The sequence below is a fragment of the Taudactylus pleione genome, unplaced genomic scaffold, assembly GCF_031769625.1.
Source record: "Taudactylus pleione unplaced genomic scaffold, aTauple2 ptg000316l, whole genome shotgun sequence".
Lineage (NCBI taxonomy): Eukaryota > Metazoa > Chordata > Amphibia > Anura > Myobatrachidae > Taudactylus > Taudactylus pleione.
Window position 1 is genome coordinate 4,523,937 of NW_028284717.1, and position 12,185 is coordinate 4,536,121.

Below are 12,185 nucleotides of genomic sequence, written 5' to 3' on the forward strand. Positions count from 1 at the left end.
GGGTTAGGCAGCGGGGAAGGGGGGGTTAGGTTTAGGCACAGAGGGGAGATTAGGGTTAGGCACAGGGGGGGAGGTTAGGGTTAGGCACCCCTAAGGAGGGGTAGGGTTAGGGGGCTAAGGTTAGTAAGTACTTACCTAGGGACGATCAGGATTTCCAGCGCTGTCGGGCTGCCGCTCCCGGGATCTCTCCAGCTGTCTGCCAGCTGGCTGCCGGGATTCGAACTCACGGCCAGGCGGCCGGCGGTATTACATACCACTTCCCTCTAGGGATGAGGCTTCATTTTACAGTTCCTTCAAATATTTCCTTTATACCTTTTAGCTTGAGACAAGCAGTCATGACTGAAAACTGGCATGACATCTGCTGTAGATGTCCTCCTCAAGCCCTTAGAGCTACCGTATTTCACAAGACAGATAGTAATATGTAAATTATTGTGCAACATGTGTGAATCAAAATCTTTGAGAAATCACCTTATTGGTCATATTTTTCCAATGTGCATTCCTAATACACCATTCCATAAATGTTATAGCTGATTATATAGTAACTTGGTGATTGGCACATTTATTAAAATGGATCATTCCTCTTTTTATCACAGGAATTAATCTAATTCCATCTATATTTTGAAGTTACATAAAATGCTGCAACATGTCATCTTTAGTAGTTAGTACCTCTTCAATTCTTGGAAAACTTTATTTGCAATATTTTTTCTTCTCTTTATCATTATCACCTTCTGACCAACAGACAAGCACAATAAACAAACCAAATATTTACGGTGCTATGTTCTAGGGAATCTGTTAAAGCAGACAAAATATCTACCTTGGGCCAAGTTTACCTGTAATAACAGTCCCCAATCATCCACACCTTTTGCAATTATGGCAGATATCCAAAATAATTTTCCTTTTTTTTCTAATTCCGATGCATCTGAAGCAAATTGTTTGTGTCTATGCAGGTGACTAATATCTGGGAAAAATTCCAGTCTAATTTAGTAAATGCCATTCCTTCTCAGAAGCAAACTGCTACTAAATATTAATTTTACCAAAATATTAAGTAAGAGACAAAGCCTGATGTCCATACCTATTAATCCCCAATATTCTTCTGTTGAATTAGGTTCCAAATAAACATCTTTGAACATTATCAATTCTGTTACTATTTGAGTACAATTTATGTCGTCAATAAAGATCATGTTTTTTTTTTACTCTTCTTTACTTACAGTAAGCTGGCCAAACATCTATGTTCTTTCAAAAATTGTAACACACAATTAATTATAATACAAGGACTCTGAATATGAAGTCTGGGAAAATTTAGATTTCTAACATTATAGATGTATGCGTGAATGCTTTGTACATTGGACAGCGTATGGTCCTGAAGGACTTTCCTGTGTGCATGGCAAAGGACATACATATTAGTACTAAAATCTTTTGAAAAAAATCCATTCTGTTAAATCTAATAAACAAGGAAATTTGTGTTCTGAGGCCTTCTTGTAGCACTCCTTTTTCTCATAGAACAAACATACTGTAATGTGTTTACTGGTAATCAGTTCCTGACCAGTATGGTAATCAGTTCCTGACCAATAAGGTAATCAGTTCCTAACCAGTAAGGAAATCAGTTCCTGACCAGTATGGTAATCAGTTCCTGACCAAGAGAGGTCAGATAGGCAGAAACATTACAAAATCAGCTTGAAAAATGTTAAGGTTGAAATAGGTGATAAGGTGAGAACAAGCAGCAAAGCTTAATGAACAGATGCAAAGTTAAATAAATGATACAAACTCTCCTACAATTCCTGAATTTTTTTCACTCCGATATTCACCTTGACCATCCACCATAGTAGCTCAAGGCAGAGATGACAAAGATGGAATGTGTGACCAAACACTGTGACAGCTGTTATCATTTCTAAATGTTGTATGTATCAAAGAAATGAGGTCATAACATTGCTAACATGAGTTGTCAGATGCTTTTTGTTTTTTTAGCAGATAACCGAATACTGTCTCTTTTTATAAACATAATGTCTTGTCTCCGACTATCCAGACATGCAAAAGTGTGAAAGAGGGACAGCAAAACAAAGAACAAACCTACTATCTTAAATCAGACCATAACCCTTATTAATTACTACAATTAGGGCCATTGTTAGGGTGTTCATTGACCCCCTGCAAACTATAAATTTGGGCCATCCTAAATGTATGTACTCTTGATATGTCACTTTACAGTGTTTCATATTTTGAAATGTAACGTTCAGTATGTTGTAAAATAAGTGATTTGACTCCTGTATCTGTACTCACCTAAATAAAAAGATGTAAAAAAAAACTGCACCCCCACGTTTTACATTTTACCATTTTTTACACGTTGTTTGTATGCAATTGATATACTGTAGCTTAGCTTAAAGCTAGCTGACTGGCCCCTTCACCTCTTTTAGGGACAGGCAGCTGCCAGCTGTCACTCACTCACTCACTGTTCGGCAAGTCCTCCTCCTGGCGCTGTGGTGCACAGCTGAGGCAGCTCCTCCATTGCTCCTCTTCTTGGGCACAGCACACCACACCCAAGTGTGCGTGCGCTGCGTGATATCAGTGAAATCAGTTCCTGAATGGGCAGAAGCTGACATAAATGACATTTAAATTCAGGAGGATCAGTGATCTGGCTAATGGGTGGTCCGCGGTCCAGATCACCCATTAGCCAGATCGTCGAACCACCTGAATTTAAATGTCATTTTTGTCTGCGGCCACCCGGACCACTCCTTAGTTTCGCCATGTCAGGCCCACCCATGACACTGCTGCCCTGGCTGCCTCAGCCTGCCTGTCACATTCGCAGCAGCGCAGCGAATGCAGCTGTAAAGGCGCTCAGCAAGCAATCAGGGAGGGTGCCTTTCCAGCCCCATGCCCCCTCTGAAATGCTTACCCTGTGTACTACCCTGACTACAGTACTATGTCTTGGTAATGGCAGGGGCACTGAGTAGTACCAAGTCATGACTCAAACCTGCGCACCAAAATCACAGAACCCCATTTTCCCATGTGTTTTCGATCACATAATCCAATCCCAAGGTGAAGCTGGTTGAACATAATTTGCCCATTATTCTCTGCACTCCCTAGTTTTTGATCACATATACTGTAAGGACACTGTGAGGACACTCATCTGCCATTTTGACACTAGTGCATTTAGGCAAAGGAGAAAGAATTGCTGCCTATCAGTATTACAGATTCAATGTCCAGGGGCTGGTGACTATGCACCTCTCACTTACATTATATTTATTAGGGAAGATTGAACAAAGTTTCCACATTAATCTTTCTCTACAATAAGAACCTTTCTCTACAATAAGAAACTTTCTCTACAATAAGAAACTTTCTCTACAATAAGACTTGCAAAGTGGGACCCTGCAATTTTTACTATCTAGCCTATAAAGTTATTGAATTCTCCATAATTATATAGAGGACACACACTGGGGAGAAATAATCTCTCTTTGTGAGATTCCAAAACTTTATTTTTAATGTATCCCCTGAATACAAATAATTCCCAAGATAATCTAAAAATAAAATACCCCCCAAAAATGTATCTTACTTATTGTGTGCTGAGTTATATTACAGTTTACAGACAGCAGGAATCTGAAAAAGTTTGGGTTATTACACTAGTATTTGCAAGTGTACTGTACCTATCTGCACCCCCCCTGCTAAAAAAAATCAGTTTCCAACAGTGTTAAAAAAAACCACAAAGTTTTTTTTTTTAAGAAACTTGTATTTAGCTTTATATATTGTATGCTGAGTAATATCACAATTTACCCAGGTAACTGCAAAAGTGGCTACTATGCTGGTATTTAATTTTGTGAATTGCAAGATATTGGTCCTCCCCCTTTTCCTATTTCACTATGTGTAATAAAGTACTGTTTACCTGCTGTTTAACAGACTGTATTATATTTAGTGATGGATCAGTCTTTGGGTCAGGATACTAATCCTAGTACAGGTTGAGTCTCCCATATCCAAATATTCCGAAATACGGAATATTCTGAAAAACAGAATATTTTTAGCATGACTGAGAAAGTGAAACTTTTGCATTCTGATGGTTCAATGGATACAAACTCTTTTTTTAAAGCACAAAATTATTAAAATACAGTATAAAATAACCTTCAGGCTGTGTGTATAAGGTGTATATGAAACATAAATGAATTTCATGTATGTATACAAATTTTGTTTGATGCTCAAAATTATAAAAATATTGTATAAAATGACCTGCAGGCTGAGGGTCTCATTCAGACACGCTCGCAAGCGCCTATGCGCTCGCAAGCGGGTCGATGTTGAGGCCCTGCGCATGCGCAGCGGCCGTACTGCACGTGCACAAGCCCCAGAGCGAGAGAGAAATTCTCTCGCTCCAGGGCTCACTACTAAAGAGTGGTCACCCACAGCCTAGCGAGTGGCCAGGAGGCCGGGTCGGAAAATAGATATGGCCACCCTCATTCAGAGCGAGCGCTTGCATTTTGTGAGCGCCTCTGAATGAGGTCCTGTGTGTATAAGGTGTATATAAAACATAAATGCATTCTGTGTTTAGATTTGGGTCCCATTCCCAAGATATTTCATTATGGTATGCAATTATTCCAAAATACGGAATAATCCAATATCCAAAATACCCCTGGTCCCAAGCATCTTGGATATGGCAGACTCAACCTGTACTAGCAAAACTGGCACTAGTACTAATAGCAATACAACATCTTCTACTAGTGGAAACAAAGTTCATGTGGGAAGAAGAAAGTTAAGGCAAGGCCGTTACATATCACATAAATCTTGTTCAATGTCAAATAAAACATCAGCAGGTTGTGATGTGACTGACAGTGGAAAAGACATTGATGATGAATGTAGTAATTTGGCCAAAAAAAGAAAAATAGCTGACGTTCCATACACCTGCCATAGTGGCAAAGAAAGACTCAGATCATGGTCACTTTTTGCTCAACATGGTACTAGTCAAAACAAGTCCAGATCAAAAGTGAGTGTCCAACACAGTTATGCAACTTCCCCAGCACTAGCTTATTACTCTAAGGGTTAGATTAACTCAAGCTTCTAAAGCAGACAAGTGGAGGTATTTCCCATAGCAGCCAATCAGTTTCTGTGTATCATTTTTTAGAGTGCAAAAGAGAAATGAAAGCTAGAATCAGATTAGAGACTGTAGGTAACCAGCACTTTTCATTTTAGAAGCTTTAGTTAATCTATCTCTGTATGTAGTACTAGTAGTATGACTGTTGTCACCTCCAAAACAGACATATCCATAACTGAAAATAATAACATGGTAACCCAAGAATAAAATGTGTGTTCACAGAAGGATTCAGAGGAGAGTCCAAAGGTGTCCATGATTGGCATGCGATGATGAGTAGCATTGGGGAAGATTTCAAATTAGAGGTTGGACATTTCAATGTTAATCTACAACAGGATGATGGTGATAATTGTGTATCTGACAATGAGGATGATGATGAAGATGATGTCTGTGTTATACATGAAAAAGATAATGATGGTGAATGTCCCCAAGAAAAACAGTCACCAATGGTCCCACCTGATGCCCATGATAGGGACATTGTTTTTATACCTGGCCAAAAAATAAAAAAACATCAGGTGTGGAACTATTTCTACCCCAACCTAGACAATGTTAGTCAAGCCATCTGCAGCCTTTGTGAAACCAAATAAGTCAAGGTAGGACTGTTAACCATCTAGACACCTTCCTCTGAAGAAACCGCTGTGTCATAGGTGGAGAAATGCATCAGTGACCTAGCTGAATGGTGACAATGAGGTGGAACGCAAACCAGAAGTTGGAAGCTCTGAACTGGAAGTGAGCAGCGTTTCTAGCTACAGCAGCAATATTGGCAAGCAGGTGGCAAGCAGTATTTTGGAAAGCTAAAATAAGAGGAGAAGACCTTCTGCCTTGTGGTGCAGTGCTCTCTGGTACAATAGGAGCAAACAGAGATACTCCATTTACTCCAGCCAGGCACTGAGGTCTAAAACTGATCTCTATGTAAAGGTTGAGCCACAGCAGGTATACTACTACTATTACTGTCTACAGTACATCTGGCAAAGTATATACAGTAGAGTGAGCTGCAGCTTTTGTGGTTATCTTTAGTCCCCCCTGACTGTGCTATAATACTTCAACTGCTTCAGGACTAATCTCCTCCTGCTTTGCAACTAATACCTTTTGCTATCTGCCTTCATTATAATTGCTATTGTGACTCTTTCCAGCTTCCCGGTATCAACTAATTTAGCTGGACTTGTGCATATAATTATAGATCTGTAGCCACAATTAATCATATTAGCATATTTAAAGTCATTTAGTCAAGCTTCACCTGTGTCTACCGACTGTGATATTATCATTACATTTTTAAATATGTTTTAAATAAATAAATTTTTTATATTTTCAAATCAGCAGCTGTTTATGAGCGCTCCCATTGTTTTTTTTTTTACTGCTCGCTATAACATCTTTTGCAGTGTAATAAATTATGCAATTGGTTCATCCCAAAAAGTAAAATCGTGCAATAAGAAGTCCTGTAACAACTACAATAGCAAAGTCCTCATGCAAAATTACCACTAACAGCATCATCATTCGCTTCCTCAGGAACAGTATTAAGTAATCCTGTACCATTGGATAAAATACAATCTGACTCCTGTAAGTCAATCTGTAACACTCAAAAGGAATTTCTGTGTGCTAAAGCAGCTGCTGTTGCGGGTAGATTATCATCTAAAAAGGGGAACCTGAGTAAACTTAGGGCCTGATTCAGAGCCGCTCGTAAGCGGCCGCTCGTTCGTTCTGAGTGATGTTTGCCCAACTGCGCATGCGTACGGATCATAATACGCATGCGCGAACCAGTCAGTACGGCCAAAAATCGTTTGTTCACTAAATAGCGAATGCCTGCTAATATGAGTGACAGGAGGAGGCGTATGTGGGTGGTAACAGGGGAAGGTGCTTGTAAACAGGGAGTGGAGATCCGAACGCAGGCGTGCTTAAAGGTCAAAACGGGCGTTTTATGGGTGTGCATAATTAATACAGCAGCATCATTGACCACGTCACTGGGTTATTTTATAGTCAGAACTGCTCGCAAGATTGTGGTAGGAAAAACCAACCACAAGTATAGCGAGCAGTTCATACCCTGGTCGATGTACTCGATTAATCTAATAAATAGCGGACATGACGTAGGATGCGAGCGGCCAGGGGGCGTAGTTGTCCAAAAAACGACCGCAAGTTTTGTTCGCAAGTTCAGACATAGAGGCGTGAACAGACCGCAAAGAGCGAACAGTTCATTTGAATAGCCATCCCCTTTTCCTGAACGACCGACCGCAAATTGCGTCCGGCTCTGAATCAGGCCCTTAGTTGTTTAGCTCAATTGTCTGTCAAACAATGAATTGTAAAGGGAAGCAATTATGACAGCCATCATCTTGTTGCACAGCAAATCACAAAGGCCATGACAGCCATGTTAGGACTTGATCTGAATTAAATATCTGTAATAAATGCAGCAGGTTTCGGCCGATTAGTAGAGGTCATGTACACACGTGTGCTAACAAATTCCATCTCAATTCTACTTCTCTCAAACAGCAATCCAACAGCTATACATGGAGGTCAAAGCCATTACTTCCTTGAAATGAACATTGTACCCACTGTCCACCTAACTACGGATATGTGGACAAGCGTCATTGGTTAAACAAAGACTACATGACTGTGATAGCCCACTGGATCGATGTACTGCCCTCAGCAGCAGTGCCAGCAGCATCATCATCTTCAACATCATCCTGTGTCCACAGTGCATCTGTTTGCGGAGTTGCAGCAGTGATAATATGCAAATGCTAGTTTCAGCCTCCTCCTGGTGCAGTGGTCAGCATAGAATGAGCAAGCCCTGCAATGCCCACTATCAGTGTCTCTGCACATGGTAACACCATCAGTGATACTTAACAGGCCACTATTGGTGCACCATTGGCGCACCATCACGTGCACCATTGACACGTGCGCTAGCCATATGGCAGTTGCAGTTTCTTCATGTGATCATGACACGCCCATAACGCGCCCATGGAACATATTTTTTCAGCTCACTTCAGGCCACCTCCCAGTCACCACCCATCACTGTGCCACCCCATATATTATATAATGTCCTGATCACAATAGAATAGTTGGGCATACACTCTAACGTATGCATTTTCAGGGTTTTCAGGACTCTTAGTGCATGCGCAGTTGTAAATAATCACTCAACCATGTGAACATTGGCATTTTGTTTAAGTTGTACGCACCTCTGATCAGTCCCTCTGTGAGCACAGCCACTCATTCACAGTCAGGCAACTTTATGTATTGCTGGCTTCACAAAGACCCCTACTGGTGTAAACTCATAGCATAAACTTTGTAATGTTATATTCAGATGACTCATATATGATAATGGGGCCAACACGGTGCATGCAATTTGAATGGGGAATTTTAAACACATTACATGCACTGACAATGACAATGACGATGAAATTGTCAGTTTGAACAGTGACAAAGATTACAATATATGTTTAGGCCAAAATCCTGAAAAACATTATATATGTATACTGTATACTGTGTGTACATATATATATATATATATATATATATATATACTGTACCAATAAACAGCGGCACTCCAGAACTTAGTGAATATCTCAGTAGAAATTTATTGCATGCCACAGGGTTGCCGACGTTTCAGGGCCGCACAGGACCCCTTTCTCAAGGCTATGCAATGCAGTGATATACATACATAACAAAACACTCTTAGAAGAGGCGCTTACCTTTATAGAGATGAAATGAAATCCTCATTCCACGCTGCAGCGGGCCGGGGCAGGCAGTGTGCGAGGGAGCCGTGCGCGCGACGTGCTCGCGGCGAGGCTGGCCCCTACTGATGACATCAGGCCGAAGTCACTGAGTTGCCTAAGTGACAGCTCAAACAACAGTAGCGCTGTCTCCCCGACCCACTGCGCAGTACATGAGGAAACATATACCTCATACAGGGACTGCAAACCACCTCAGTAAATACTAAATACCCTTCTGTTTATGAAAAGACCAGTGAATAAGCCACAAAAATGATCCAACGATATATTACAAAATAGTCCACTTGTTAATGACACAGGACAAAAGAGAAATATCAATGTCCACAAATCAGGCCATCTCTCTGCAAATATCTGCTTTAAAGCCATAATTCATCTATCAAGACTGCATTCACATGAATACATTAAGGGGTAGTTTTTCATTCAGACCCTTTGGGTATATGGTACCCAGTCTGTGGATCCATGCCGCTTCAAGTCTCAGTAGTTGTCCTCCTCTATCGCCCCCTCGTATTGAGACAGGGAAGTGATCAATTATCAAATGCTTTAGGGATGTTAACGGATGGTTAGCTTGTAGAAAATGTCTTGCAACTGGTTGATCGCTGATTTTTTAGTCAGTGCTGCTTATATAGCTGAACGGTGTAAGGCCATCCGCTCCCTCACCATCCTGATAGTTTTGCCCATGTAGTAGTATCCGCAGGGGCATATGGTTAAATACACTACATAGGTGGAAGTACAAGTCAGTACAAAATTAATGTGGTAAGTTTGGTCCCTGTGTGGATGCTTAAAAGTAGATCCCGTGAGCATATGTTTGCACATTGTGCATTTAGTAAACCTATAGCAGCCTGACGCCCGGGTGCAGAGGAATTGAGGTATATCACACAGCTACACGACTGCAGAAGCACAAAATATCCTATTTAAGGAACTATGGCCCACGGTGGATAAATCTGAGGACATTATGGACATTTACCATCAACTCCTCAAATTGAGGAAAAGAGAAACGGATTACCTATTACACGGAATTGCATTATCTGAATACTACAGGGACCAAATGATCCCTCGGGGATTCAGGGTTAAAAATGCCCCTACCATTGGGAAATTCAATCCGGAATTCTGTAGAAAATGGGTAGGAATTATCAATAAATGTAGCATGGATCTCATACTACTAGTCATCGACGAAGCAGCAAGAGAATTAAAAGTGACTAGAGATAAAATAGATGAGTTAACATCTACGTCTAAAACAATAATTGAAGATGCAACAACTCTACTCTAATGCAGAAACTACAGACACAGAATGAGATTTATCGGCAGGAATTAATAAAATTTAAACGGAGCAAAAGGTCAATTGTGACCGAGGACTATGAGAACAACCAGGTTTACCGCTGGTTGACCGGGGGAGAAACAAGATATCAATACCAAAGAAAACCACGACAAAGTTGGAGGGACAGACGTGAAAAGAAACAAATTGACACTAACACGTGATCATTTTTGTGGCTTATTCACTGGTCTTTTCATAAACAGAAGGGTATTTAGTATTTACTGAGGTGGTTTGCAGTCCCTGTATGAGGTATATGTATCCTCATGTACTGCGCAGTGGGCCGGGGAGACAGCGCTACCGTTGTTTGAGCTGTCACTTAGGCAACTCAGTGACTTTGGCCTGACGTCATCAGTAGGGGCCAGCCTCGCCGCGAGCATGTCGCGCGCACGGCTCCCTCGCGCACTGCCTGCCCCGGCCCGCTGCAGCGTGGAATGAGGATTTCATTTCATCTCTATAAAGGTAAGCACCTCTTCTAAGAGTGTTTTGTTATGTATGTATATCACTGCATTGCCTAGCCTTGAGAAAAGGGTCCTGTGCGGCCCTGAAATGTCGGCAACCCTGTGGCATGCAATAAATTTCTACTGAGATATTCACTAAGTCCTGGAGTGCCGCTGTTTATTGGTACAGTGTTGAATTATTCACAGAAGGCACCCTGGCAGTTAGCCATTGCATTTATTGAGTGCCGGTTCTTTTTTGTTCATATATATATATATATATATATATATATATATACAACGTAGGTCCCGAATAATACAAGTCCATGCACGGCACTACCGATGGAAAAGCTTTCATAAGTACAAATATGTACGTCCATTAGTACATCCAACTAATTTACACAGCGTGGTAGCAACGTTTCTGGATCCCTCCGGACCCCGTTCTCAAGCTGCTGTGATCATGGCAATAATGTGCAAAATGACAGTCAAAAGTGTGAGTGTGTAAAAGGTCTTACCTTTATCCCTGAAACCTCCTCGTGTATGCCAATCCCGGAGACAGGCCGCGCTCTCCTGTCCGTCGGAGCGCTCGCCGATGACATCAGCGTTGTGCGTCAATATGTTGCCTAGCAACCAGCACGCTGCCTCTGTCTCCGGGATATGGCTGTGTAAAAAAACATAAGCATGTTATGTAAAAGCAGTATGTCTTATGGCCACCCTGTTCATAATTGAAAAGAAGCTGATAATGAATGTTTATATACGATCTCACGGGATTCGTGCCTGCTGATGTAATGAGTTACCAATATTCATCCCTCTCCACCATATGGCATGTAATCTTTGTTTACGGGAACATTTTCAACATCAGGAAAGTACTCCAATCAGTCAAGAGATGACCAATCCAATAATAAAAAAGCACTTAAAATCCAAATTCGATACCCAATCAACAAACTCCTCCATTAAAACCTATACGCGCCTCCTAAATGATTCCGTTACAAGATACACTGGAACTCCTAAAAAAATATATACAAATTTGAATAAACAGGAGCTCGAAGCATTTAGAACATTGAGCAAGGATAACTCCATCATCATACGGCCAGCGGACAAAGGCGGGAGTATAGTTATACAGGACATGAAGGACTATAAGGTGGAAATTGAAAAACAACTTAATCAACAATACATATATGAACAACTGCCAGGAGATCCGACGGCAAAATTTGCCAAAGAATTGGAGCACATACTTATGGAAGCGGTCTCTAAAAATTATATAACGACAAAGGAACAAAGGGCATTATGCCCTCAACATCCAAGACTTCCAATCCTATATACTGTACCAAAAGTAAACAAAACCCTTAAAGATCCCCCTGGCAGACCTATCATTACTGCCAGGGGCTCATTATTTCAGCCTACTGCAGAATATTTGGATTCATTGCTTCAGCCTCACGTGATCCAACAAAAAACTTATTTGAAGGACACCACAACATTTCTTAACAAATTAGAAGAATTTACAGAAGTTGAGGATAACATCATCATGTGCACAATGGATGTCTCTTCATTGTACACCTCTATTCCTCATCATGAGGGACTTCAAGCTGTAAAAACGTTTATAGAGACTCTGGAACAGCCGCTTGGTTTGGACCACAATACCTTTTTACATCTATTAC